This window comes from Mirounga angustirostris, unplaced genomic scaffold (genome assembly GCF_029215605.1).
Source record: "Mirounga angustirostris isolate CCGP_5_RB_7025 unplaced genomic scaffold, mMirAng1.0.hap1 SCAF_10, whole genome shotgun sequence".
NCBI classification, from domain to species: domain Eukaryota; kingdom Metazoa; phylum Chordata; class Mammalia; order Carnivora; family Phocidae; genus Mirounga; species Mirounga angustirostris.
In genome coordinates this window covers 24,114,938-24,127,996 of record NW_026991718.1, presented here as the reverse complement: position 1 = coordinate 24,127,996, position 13,059 = coordinate 24,114,938, and the positions used below count along the sequence as shown (strand labels likewise).

General features: G+C 46.9%; 1 long non-coding RNA gene across 5 annotated transcripts in view; it reads right to left on the bottom strand.

Moving 5' to 3' along the window:
• LOC123850948 (uncharacterized) overlaps nucleotides 1-13,059 on the bottom strand; it is a 65,791-nt gene that overhangs the window by 5,832 nt on the left and 46,900 nt on the right. For 3 of the 5 annotated variants that reach the window (XR_010405493.1, XR_010405492.1, XR_010405494.1), the window contains one exon: nucleotides 5,679-8,484. This is a non-coding gene — a long non-coding RNA (uncharacterized LOC123850948). The remainder of the gene's footprint in view (nucleotides 1-5,678; nucleotides 8,485-13,059) is intronic. The other 2 variants (XR_010405495.1, XR_010405496.1) reach the window with 2 other exon arrangements.

Here is a 13,059-nt window from a genome sequence, read left to right as displayed (position 1 = left end):
ACTATGGTGAGAAAGACATGCTCGTGGTGCATCCGTGGTCTCCATCCAACAGTAGGCATTTCAGGCAGGGTAAGTGGGTGAGAAGAGAGAGCTCTGTGGTCACAGAGGCTGATGATGGTTGGTGGCAGAAGTCTGAGGGGAAACCATGCCATGGTAAGACAGAGCAAGAAGTGAACCCCTCAGAAGGGTGGGGGTGGCTGCGACCAGTGGGCTTGCCTTCTGGAGGGATCTGATTGGAATCCTGGCCCCCAGCTGTAATCTGGCAACAGCACTCGAGTGGATTAAGTCCACTGGTCAATGGGAGTGGGGGGAAGGGTCTTGGCAGACCCTTTTCACTAAGAAGGTACAGAGCTTTGGACTGAAGGGGACTCCTCTGAGTGGGCCCCAGGCACCCGGTGCAACTGCCCAGGCCCAGGCCAGGCCCGGGAGCCCAGGTGTGCCCCAGGAGAGAGGTCCTGCACCAGCCTGAGCCAAGCCGATGACAAGCCATGATAGTGAGAAAGGCCATATGCCTTTCCACGTGCTTAATGAGGCCCTCAGGGCAGCCGAGGCTCCCATGGAGGGCTTCTAAGCCCAGTGAGCCCACGGAGTGGTAGAGTATGGCTTCAGGCAGGAGCACCGTCCGCTACTGGGGCAGCAGGGCAGCTGGGTGCTTCTGAAGCCTGCAGCACCGCAGAACCTTGCCCTGCACTCCCCACCTGCCCTCTGAGTGGGCCCCTGTCTACATCTCCTACCTTTTCATCCAGGCGTCCTCTTAGGAAACAAAAACCAGCAAGGTGGAAGGAGATTCTCCTGAGGCTGCTGTCTAGCTTTATGCTTTAGTGCCCCTGATGTTACTAATGAAAAAAGCTAGCATTATGTGCGCTTGAGTCTTTCTGGAGCTTGGGGGCTGTTCCTTGCTCTATAACCACCTGCTCTTTTGAATTTCGGAGTGCTCGGAGAGTGCGCCAATGAGAGCTCCCACCCCAGACAGGGTCCCCTGCACACCCACTCCCCAGGGCCATTCTCATTTTATCGCCTCCCTCTGCAGGACGTAATCTTCCACAATGCTTACAAATTTCTCAATTTAAAAAGAAGAAAATACAAGGGGCAACTGGGTGGCTCAGATGGTCAAAAAGAAGAAAATATAAAGACTAATGAATTACACTCCAGATTATGATGTTGCCTGAGATTCTTAACAAGAGAATGAACAGGTCTCTTTACTTGGCCTCACTCTACTCATCTGTAAAATGGGCCTGATGTTCCCCGGCCTCAGCTCACTGCACAGGAAGGATGCAAGAATGGCAAGCATTCAGCTGCCTTGGCTGAGAAAAGTGAGGTATTAAATCATCCTCCATTGGATCTGCTTGAAAATGACTAGTAAAAAGAAGGGAAAGTGAAACTCCGGTTGATTACTTCGTTTTGTTGTTTGTTAACAGGAAAACATAGCAAGGGCAGCAACCTTCTCTTGGGTTTCTTTTTTTTTTTTTTTAAGATTTTATTTATTTATTTGACAGAGAGAGACACAGCGAGAGAGGGAACACAAGCAGGGGGCGTGGGAGTGGGAGAAGCAGGCTTCCCGCTGATCGGGGAGCCCGATGCGGGGCTCGATCCCAGGACCCTGGGATCATGACCTGAGCCGAAGGCAGACGCTTAACGACTGAGCCACCCAGGGCACCCCTTCTCTTGGGTTTCTGAGAAAGCAAGGCCAAGCCAGTTCTCTTAGAAGAGAAGGATGCCGGGCGCCTGGGTGGCTCAGTTGGTTGAGCGACTGCCTTCGGCTCAGGTCATGATCCCGGAGTCCCGGGATCGAGTCCCGCATCGGGCTCCCTGCTCAGCGGGGGGTCTGCTTCTCCGTCTGACCCTCTTCCCTCTCATGCTCTCTGTCTCTCATTCTCTCTCAAATAAATAAATAAAATCTTTAAAAAAAAAAAAAAAAAAGAAGAGAAGGATGCCAAATCTAATAGTTGATATCCTGTCTCTCCCTCTTTCCAGCGCTTTCTTGGAGTATTTGCACTGGCTCTCGCACCTGCCGACACCCTCGCTAGAAGCACACAGGTGTGTGAGCCACGCTTTCCCGTGGCAGCCCAGGGAGGTTATACCTGACTTCGCAGGCACGGATACGGTCTCCCACATGCACAGCCTGCCCATCCACACGCGGGGACGTGGGCATTTTAAAGCTATTTGTATTACAGAGTATTTCTCAATGCCCTGGTACCGAGTGCCAGCAAATCACCCAGCTCTTCTGTCCTTGGGGCTCTATGGGTCCGCACAAGCACCCATGCATCTCAGCCGCTGAACGAGGGCTCTGTCTTCTGGGTCCAAGGTAAGGAAATAACGCTGACCTGAACCCATGTAGAAACAGAAACTTCTCATCCAGTTCACATTGTTTTGCCACCTTTGTTTGTGTTTGGGTATTTGTCACAAGCAGCAAGGAACTCCTCCCAGTGACTTCAGGGGAAACAGGTGTGAGGGACTGGTGTGATTCCAGCATCTTCCTCCTACAGAGCAATGACGGGGAGCAGAGGCGCGCATCACAGGGAAAGGAGCCAGCATCGGGAATAGCCATCTGACAGTCGGAAAGGAGGCGTGCACTGCAGAGGGAGGTCTGCAGGGGGCTGCTTCCCTGGCCCGAGCGGGAGGCGGCGCTCAGGGGAGGGGCAGGGGACAGTGGGAGGCGGTGCAGAGGTCGAGCCTGCAGAACTCAGTCCTTGCTTGGATGTGGGAGCGGAAGAGAAAGGGAACTGGAGAAGCCTTGCATTTCTTGAGCCTGAGGGACTGCAAAGCTGGCACACTTGCAAAGTGCAGAAGGGGCTGTTCTGGGGGGAAGCGGGTCCTGCCTTTTAGGGGGCGGGTTTCCCACGGGAAGACGGCCCGAGTTGTAGCTATGGCTACACATGCTGTCCTAGCGACCACACCGGTTGTTTCTCTCACTCTTCGGTCCGTGGTGGCCAAGGCTTCTGTTCCGAAGGTCAGGCGCCTGGCCATTCTGGGTGCCCTGGGTGCCTGGATGCTGTTGCCAGATGGGTTCTTCAGGGGCAGATGTGGAGACAGGGCTTGGGACCAACACCCAGGAAAGGCAGGAGAAGAAGCAGGAGGGGGCCCAGAAGGAGGTCTCACGGAGAGGCAGGCTCCCCAAATCTTGGCCTGGGGAGCTGTGGAGGAAGTATTACCTGTCGGAGTGGCCTGTGTTGGGACAAAACTCCGGGGTCTGCCTTCCCCTGCACTGCTCGGTCCCCTGCACATGGTCTTGGGAGAGGTGGCTCTCTTTGACTGGTGCCAACCATAAAGGAGCTGACAGCTGGAGGCCATCTGCTGACCCCACTTCCGCAGCTGGGCAGTGGGTCCTCCTCTGACAGGGGATCCGGGTGGCGCATTTCTATCTCTACCACAGACCCCAAAGCTTGCAACTCGGCTTTATGGCCTCTCTTCACTTTGCCATGCTTTGCAGAGGGTTGCAGCTCGGAGAATCCTCAGGGAGAGGACAGATGGGATGCTAGCCCGTGTCCTCCATCCATCTTGCAGGCGACAGAACTAAGGCGCCGAGAGAGGAGTTGCCTTTCCTCAGCTCCGACGGTCAGTGAGTGGTGAACTCAGGACCAGCACTTGGTCTGGTCCTCTGGCTCCTTGGCCTGTGCTTGTCCCAAGAAAGGAGACTGCTCTGTGCCCAGCGGTTCACGGCAGGAAGACCATTGCTCCCAGCCTGTGGATGGGCTGCATGTTGTGACCCCAACTTGCCCATCAATGTCTGCAGGTTTGCTGGGAGCACGAGGACCTCACTTCCCAAAGCACTGAGTGAAGACGAACACCAGGCCTGGGGAAAAGACTGCGCTCAGATTTCCAGAAAGGTGGGGCCCAGAGGGCCTTAGAAGTCAGTCCTTCAGGTCCCCAGAGGAGTGCCCATAGAATAGTGTTGAGGACGATCTTCATGACCTTCCACTGTGTCTTCTGATTCTCCCCCATGGGGAGCCTCAGCGCCAGGAATGAACTGGATGCGCATCTCTGAAGCTATTGCTTCTTTTTTGTACATCGTGGGTGCAGTGAGTGCTGGGTGGGTTTAGGTTAGCGGAGTCAGAGCTTGATCTGAAGTGAAGATAGCTTAGCCCAAGCATACGAGACCTTATGGTATATGAGAAAGTATTACCCCCATTAGGTTTCATCCTCTTTTCAAACCTTTATTTTCCTTTCCCTCATATTCTCTCGTATTTTTTTTTAACTTTGCTCTATTTTACATGGTGTCTGTAAATTCCCTCAAGTGCTTGCTAGAATGATGTTATATGTAAACAACAATATTAATTATGACTTCTTTGGAGGCCTCCACTGTGTCTTGGGACTTGCTGCTCTGAGTGTTTTCTTCTGGGAAGAACTTCGCAGGGTGGAGCTGGGATGGCTCTCCAGGAGTGCCTGAACCTGGCCTTCCCCACCCTGCAGTGCAAATCTCAGTCCCATCTCTGAACCACTCTGGGTGAGGTTCAAATGCTGATGGTGTCCCGGGGGAGCCCGACTTGTTGAGGGGCCACCCAAACTCCAGTCTTCCACGGGTCCGCAGGGGGTCTCTCATTGCTCCCACTGCACCCTGTGTGTGGGGCTGCCTTGCTCCTTAAGATCCGGACATGATGCAAGTTCATAGCTGGAGGCAGTCTGGGTTTTGCAAGAGCACATCGAAGTTCTTCGAAGAATTTAAATATCTCCAGGTCCGTCAGTCCGGTTATAATTGCCTTCACTTTGGTGTTTCCACAAGCTGGGGCATTTTTTTCTTCTGAATGGCCCTAAGAGGCATTCTTTCCAAGCTGACGCATCAAAGCATCTGCTCCAGGTATGAAGATTCTCAAACGGCATGTCCTGTGGGTGAACACATCAGCGCCAGAGGGATCGAAAACGAGGCTTGTCCATCTTTCTGAAGAGCTGTCTCCATCGAGGCCAGGACTTACTGGGCCCCATACTGATTCTAGGGTTCCTGAATTCCTGTGCTTGGCCCTGACAATTCTGTACAAAAGGAATTATTCTCAGGGATCAAGAGGGTGAATGGCCAAAAGCAGAGTCACGCCACCCGAAAGCAGGGTGTTTATTATCCTTTGTCTTTGGGTTTTTTCAGATCACTGGGAAGGGGAGGGAAGGTAGTAATGAAATCTCTTGGCAATGACACGTACCTCGCATGAATTAACCTCTCTTAGCCTCTATTTCCTTGTCCGTCAAGGAGGGGGCAGGAATAATAACCCCCACCTTGCAGAGCTGGGGTAGAGAATAAGAGCTAGATGACAGAAAACCCCTGTACAGCACCTGTCACAGAGTCAAGACAGAGCTCCTTAAATGGTTACTATTTCGACTGTGTAAAAGGCACACAGTCATCTGAACGTGAAGACTTTGTGAACTCAGTGTGATGGGGGGGCCAGCACTAAGGGCAGGCCCCCCGCAGCTTGATGGAAATGCAATTTCTAATGAGATCCCCAGGTGACCATATGCGCATTACAGTTCGAGAATCATCGAATTCGGGGACATCAGTTCTACCTTTGAATCTGGTGGATTTGATGGCATTTCTCTTGGCAACCGACAGAGTCAGTAATGAGACCGTCAATCAAATCGAGGCAATATTTACCTACCACGGTCTGCACCCCCCCTCCTCCCCCCTCTCCCCCAACCCCCCGGGGCCAGTCTGACTCTGCAGTGGCTCTGGCCAGCATGCTGCTCGCCCCACTCACCTGTCTCCTGTGGTCCGCTGTGCGGTGGCCAAGGCTCCGGGGACATGAGGGCTCCTTGTTTACTGGGCAAGCACAGATAAGGTTTCTCACAGCCCCACCTGAGCTCCTGTGCCAAGGTAAACTTGCTCTCCAGAACTGCTCCCTGACTGGAAAATGTGTCAGTCTATTTACTTCTCACTCCCCCTGGAAAAAATGTTGGGGGGGGCAGGGAGTGGTTGGCCATGATATCATTCTTTCCACGGAACTTCTCAAAGGCATTGCATTTCACGGTGACTTCCAGGCACCGCCTGCGTTTCGCTGCGCAGCGCGGAACAGAACTGGCCAGGAGCACGCGTCTCTCTTCCTTCTCCCCAGCACTCTGCCCCCTCCCCTCCCCTCTCTCTGGGGTTTTTACTCCCTGCGGGTTTTGCAGGCAGCCCTGGAAAGGAACCTGGAAGCCAAGAGGTGGGTGAGAGAGTTCTCCCTAGCATTTCTCACAGAGGTGGAAGGAGCCAGGAAGGGGACCCCAGGGGGGCAAGTCTGCTGCTTTCAGACACATCAGAGAATTGGGAAGGAAGAGCAAACCAGTTTTCTAAAAGCCATACAAAGGGTCAGCAACAGGTGGGGGCACTGCTGCATTCCTCAGTTCTTGTTTACACTTCTCTGGAGAAGAGCTAAGGCTTTCTAAGTGGGTATCTGGGGCCCGCAAGCCACTGAGAGATGCTGCAGGCTGGCACACAGCACTGGAGGGAAGCTGGACTCGGGCTGGGAGGGCGAGCCCATCACTCCTTCCCCTCAGCAAGATCTCCTGCAGATCAACATTGCTTCCATCTCAGGTCTGAGGTACTTACTAAGAAAATAAGAATTAATAAAATAAGAGCAGGACCTTGCACAGACCAGTAAAGATAATGTGCTATGGGCTGAGAAATAGGATTAATCCAGTCCAAATTAAGAACTTTTAAATTTTTATTTGTAATTTTTCAATATGTAGATAAAATCAGAGACTAATGATACAGGGAACCCCTGTGAACCAACTTCCCAGCTGTATCCATCAGGAAAGACTTGGTTGTGCTGTGCTAACAAACATCCTCAAATCTCAAAGGCTGGGAGCAACAAAGCTTACCCATCCACCTGTCCTCCACCGGCTGCCTGGAGACATGGTGTCTGCTCAGGTACTGGGGAAGAGAGAAGGTCTGACTCTGCGTGGCCATGTTGGCCAAAACTTTTGTGCACTGGTTCATGAGGCCAGAAACAGAAGTCACTTCCACTCCAGTTCACCAGCCACAGTAAGCCTCTAGGTCACCGCTAACTTCAGAGTGAATGGGAAAGGCAATCCTACCATGGGCCTGGAAGGCAGAGAGCCAGATACATTCGGTGGGCAGCGTTAATAATGGCCACATCAGCTTTAGCAAATATTAGCATATTGCCTTATTTGCTTCAGGTCTTTCTACTGCAAAGAAAGTAAATATTAGAGCTACAACGGAGTTCCCCTCTGTACTCCTCTCCAGCACATCTCCTTCACTTCCCAGGGCTGAGCACTGTTTTGAATTCGGTGTTAGTCATCCTCATGCATGTTTTTATATTTTGTTACTATTTTTATTGCATTTTGCATGTATCCATAAGCATTATAAAGTATTACTTATACGCCCTGCCAGCTTTTAAGCTACATACATGTATATATACAGTATCAGAATCTTCTGCAGTGTTCATTTCTCCCTTAGCATTACAATTGCGAGATTTTTATCTATGCTGGCCCATGCTGTACTGTACTCCATTGTATAACTATAATAGGATTTAGTTATCCATTTTCTTGCTGATGGACATTTAGGTGGTTTCCAAGCTACAGCAAACATCTTAATACATGTCTTCTTGTGCCCACATACAAGACTAGATGCCTAGGAGTAGAACTTCTGGACATGACCACCTACGACTTTACTAGTTATTGCCAATTTTACGGTCCCACTAGGCGGGAGTGAATTTCCGTGATTTAACAGCTCTGCCAACACTTGGCATTGGCTGACTTAAATTTTGGCTGATCTGGTAGATGTAAATGATATTTTACTGCTGTTTTGATTTGTATCTCTTTGCTTAATAGTGGAAGCAAGCATCTTTTTGTATTTCTACTGACCTTCTGGGGTTCCTTCTCTACAAATTGATAGTTTATATTCTTTGCCCATTTCTTCCCAAGTGCTGTTTATCTTTTTCTAATTAATTTGAGAGATTTCTTTACTTGTTACACTCACCGCAAGTGCCTTCTCTCAGGGTACGGCTTGTTTTTCACTTTGTTATAATGGCCTTTTGTTATGAAGAAGTTAATTTTTACGAAGTCAAAATTATCGATTATTTTTATGTTCTCTTTTTTGTTTGCTTTCTTAAAGAGGAATTGTTCATTATCTTAGGGTCATGAAGAATTTTTCTGTATTTTCACTCTGTGCTTTAAAGTTTTGCTTTTTGTTTTTAGTTCTTTAATCTACAGAGGGTTGATCTAAGGCAGAAATCTAATTTTGTATTTTCCATATGGATAAAAGTCATTCCTAGGACTCATTTATTAAATAGACCACCCTCTCCCCACACATTTGTAATATCTCTGCTTGGTATTGTTTCCAAACACGGGTGGGCCCGTGGTTAGGCTTTCTGTTCTGTTCCAAGGTTTATCCTTTTGCCCAAACTCTGTTGTCTTCATTACGAAATATTTTGATAATAAATCTTGATCTGGTAGGGCAAGTTCTTCCATGTTCTACTTTTTCAAAATTGCTTCTCAGTTATTCTTGGCCCTTTGCTCTTCCAAATCCATTTTGAGAAATCAATTTCTTCCAAATCAGATTATCTAGTTCCAAACAAAACAAAACAAAACACCCTGTTAGGCTTCAAATAAAATTCTATTGATGAATTTGACAACTTTATGATTTTGAGTGTTCCCATTCATATTCTTTTGTATGGCATGTGCTTATGATTTTGCAGCCCTCAATAGACCCTCATTTCCTCCTCTGCTCCCCTCTCCAACCCTTCTGACCTTGACTCAAACATTGCTTACTTCCTGTTTCTTATTGTAGCTTCAGTATCTTTACTTCCAGTACTCACCTCTTTCAAAGGTCTCCTAATTCTTCTTTTCAGCGTGCAACAGGTAAAACCCAGACACACATTATAATGATAAGGGGGTAGAAGAGGGGTTCTTATAGTCTCCTGGGAGGACATACGACAGCATAATTACATATGAGGGGGTGCACAATAATCTTTTCTGAGCTTCAGGAGGTAGCATGGGTAGTAGTTAAGAGGCCAGACTGCTAAGTTTGAATCTCTATCATAAGCTCTATCATTTACCGACTCAAATCTTGGGCAAATTACTTAGTGTCTCTGTGCCTCAGTTCTCCCTTCTGTAATGTAGGGGTAAAAATATTAATTATCTCATAATATTATTATGAGAAATAAACAAGTTAATGTATTTAAAGTACTTGGAACAGTGCCTGGTATACTGTGTTATCAGTTATTGTCATTACTAAGATAGGATTTCCAGAGCACATTGGAAATATGACTAGTTTGAATGTTCAAACTAGACAATGTCAGAGTGACTCATTAATCCTAACACAGAACAAAGAAGTTGCTGGTTAGCATTGTATCTTCTCAGTAAGCAGATGGGCACTATCCACATAATTGAAGGTTTAATCATTAGTGACCCTCCCTGGTGCTAGTTTAGTGTTAACTATGTTGTAAATTTCACAGAATCGATGAGTTTAGGGTTGGGTGGTGCCCAAGATAATCCAATCCAATTTCCCACCTCATACTTGAAGTCTCTTCAAATAAAGCTATACAAAAGGAAGACTTTTATGAAAGATCAGAAAGGCAGGAATATTGAAAGAATATCAAACCTATTTTAAAAATAAAAAAGAGGAGATGGTAGAAAATCACATGAATCGATAAAGGTTCAAAGTTTGCTCGGAGTAGCCAGTAAGAGAAGCCAAAAGTGAAAGGGTGTTTTCTAAAAGCTGATAGCCTAGGTACAGGAGAGAGAGTCCTAGCCAGAAAAATGTCTGTGCCTTGGAAACCAAGGGAGTATTTGTCAGGATTATACATTACTGCCTATGTGGGCTATTTGAGGCGTTTGGAAGATGTCCTTCCCCCTCCTTGCCACCAGGCTCCAGGGGACCTGACATTTCCCACCACTGTTACCCTCTTTGGGTTAAGACTTTGGGTGCCCTATTGAAAGTATATTTTCTATATATATTTCTTCTATATATAGAGAGAGAGAGCTCATGAGGAGTAAACCCATATCAGCTAGGAGACCCTTAAGACTGAATTCCTCAGCATAGGCCTAGCTGAGAGCAGGATCGTAAGGTACAAACGCAGTAAAGGAAGTTCTGCTGGGCAGAGGGGAAGGGAAATGCTCAGAGTATGGGGCCCTCTCACAAGCAGGGGAGACCAGAATGGGAACTCAGTGAAACCAAAGGAGGGGAGGATGTGGGGGATGGAGTGGGGAAATACAGTACAAAGTTGTGGTTGAGCATGTGGGAGGGGAGAGTGAAGAGTGGATGGAATCACCAGCCTAGAGTTGCTGCTCCATCTGAAAGGAAGCTGGCTCTGGCCCCCAGAAGCTTCTTCCCAGTGATCTGGAGAGCCACAGACCTGCGGGGAGTCTTGACCCCCTCTAAGGAAGCAGGATTTAAATCAAGGACTCCACATCACCAAGGGGGAATCTGCCTTCACAACTCAGACCCAAGGGCTAGAGGTTCTTAGGTGCATCATGATGTGTCCCTGAAGACAGTGACACCTTCTTACGTGCAGCTCTTCACACTTACAGAGCACTTAAACATCTCTTTTGCAGCTCTTCACACCCTGACAAGCTGGACAAGGCAATGTCATTATCCCCAAGTTATAGAAGAGAAAACTGAGGGTCAAAGAGCAGGACAACTTGCCATAGGTTCCATAGCTGGATAGGAAAAAGTCAGGCCAGTTTCACCTCGGGATCCCCACCACTGTCAGAATAGAGCTCGAGGCCAGAATTGGTTGTGGATATGGCAGTCGTTATCTCAGAGCATGGCTGGGCCAGGCTGGCTGCCCCAAGTGCATTCCCACAGGGAGGGATCTGCCAAAGGGGCTGCCCCCCCATAAAGGTCATGCATCTGGGTGTGGGCACACAGTATTGTCACGAATCTTGATTGCCGCCCTGGCCCCAGAGCACCTCATGCTCTGGCTCTGTGGCCTCTCCCACTCCTCCATTCTCTTAGTTCATTCATTCATTCATTTAACACACAGTGGGCACTGATGCACTAGGATTACAGACAGAAAATCGGACCCTATCATTGCCTCCCACAGTGTGGTGGAGGCAGGCAGTACCTAAACAGAAACAGTACCTAAACAGAAAAGGGCAACAAAATGTTGAGTCTTTTCAGAGAGGGAGGGTAGTGCAGTGATTAGGATCAGACTCTGGAGCCAGAATGGGAAAATAAATTATGGAGAGAGGGTATATTTGAAGGTAGACTTTGACTGAGACTTTCTTAGAAATAAAGAAAATATAAAACTTCAGGTTGAAAGGACATAGTGTTAAACAAGATACATAAAAAGGAACTCACAGCTGGATATATTGTAGTGAAATTTAAGAACATTAATGACAGAGAGAAAATTCTCAAAACATCTATAAAGAAAAAGTAGATCAACTAAAAAAGAAAAAGAATTGGGGTACCTGGGTGGTTCAGTTGGTTAAGCATCTGACTCTTGGCTTTGGCTCAGGTTGTGATCTCAGGGTGGTGGGACCGAGCCACAAGACAGGCTCCACACTCTGTGCAGAGTCTGCTTGGGACTCTCTCTCCCTACCCCTCTGCTCCTCCCCACCCCCCCAAAGTGAATTAATAAATCTGTAAAAAATAAAAAATAAGGAAAAAGGAAAAAGAATCAGCATGACATGAAACCCCAATAACAGAACAGGACACAGACAATGAAGTAATATTTTAAAGTGTTGATGGAAAAAGAATTCAAATCTAGAATTTTATATCCAGCTGAAGTACTATTTAAATGTAAGTAAAATAAAAATAATACCAGGTATATGAGGCTTCAGTAGCTTAACCAAAAACCCCTTTTTGAAACATTCTTGGAGCTAATTTTTTAGTGCAGGAAGGAAGCTAGATAAAAGCTCCAGAATAAACCTGAAGAAGAAGAGGAGGAGGAGGAGGAGGAGAAGTGGAAGAGCAGGGGAGGAAGAAGAGGAAGAAGAACAAGAAAAAGAAGAAGATGGAGGAGGAGGAGAAAAGGAAGGAAGGAAGGGAAGAAAACATATAGGTAAGGTCAAAAATCAGAGAAGTAGACTAGAGCAACAACAATACATTAAACTAGCTGGTGTTTTGAAAAGATTATAAAATATACAAATACATGCCAAAATTAATGGGGGAAAGACAGAGAAGATAAACAAGGAATAAACACTGAAAGAAACCACAAACACAACAGAAAGTTTTAGACTAACAATATTATGAAGAACTGTAATTAGGAGACAATAAAATTGATGTAATTTTGGCAAAATGTGATTTCCAAAATTAGAATAAGAATAAATAGCACACTGGGCACCTGGGTGGCTCAGTTGGTTAAGCAACTGCCTTCGGCTCAGGTCATGATCCTGGAGTTCCGGGATTGAGTCCCGCATCGGGCTCCCTGCTCAGTGAGGAGCCTGCTTCTCCCTCTGACCCTCCCCCCTCTCATGTACTCTCTCTCATTCTCGCTCTCTCAAATAAATAAATAAATCTTAAAAAAAAAAAAAAGAAGAATATTTAAAAAAAAAAAAAAAGAATAAATAGCACACTGAGTTGCAAGGACCCAGTTAAGAATTACAACACAATGAAAGACCTCCCTCTTCCTGAAAAGCCCTAGGCTCAGATGGTTTTACAGAAAAGTTCCACCCACTTCTAAGGAGGAGATAATCACATGAGATATATAAATTGTTCTAGAAACTAGAAATAGGTTTCTCCTTTGTTATAAGATTGGTATAACCTTTATTACAAAGTCAGATAAGGATTGTAAAAACAAAAAAACTATGATGCTATTTCATATTTGAATCTAGATAGGAAAATTATAAATAAAATATTAGTTAACTGTATCCCACCATGTATTTAAAGAGTTATGAGAAATTAAGGTTTATCCTAGAATATGGGAAACTTTAACTTGAGGAAAAAATACTATTAAGGTAGGGGCGCCTGGGTGGCTCAGTCGTTAGGTGTTTGCCTTGGGCTCAGGGCATGATCCCAGGGTCCTGGGATCGAGCCCCGCAGCGGGCTCCCTGCTTGGCGGGAAGCCTGCTTCTCCCTCTCCCACTCCCCCTGCTTGTGTTCCTGCTCTCGTTATCTCTCTCTCTGTCAGATAAATAAATAAAATCTTTAATAAAAAAAAATTTAAGGTAGTTTTTACCATTAATGAGCTAAAG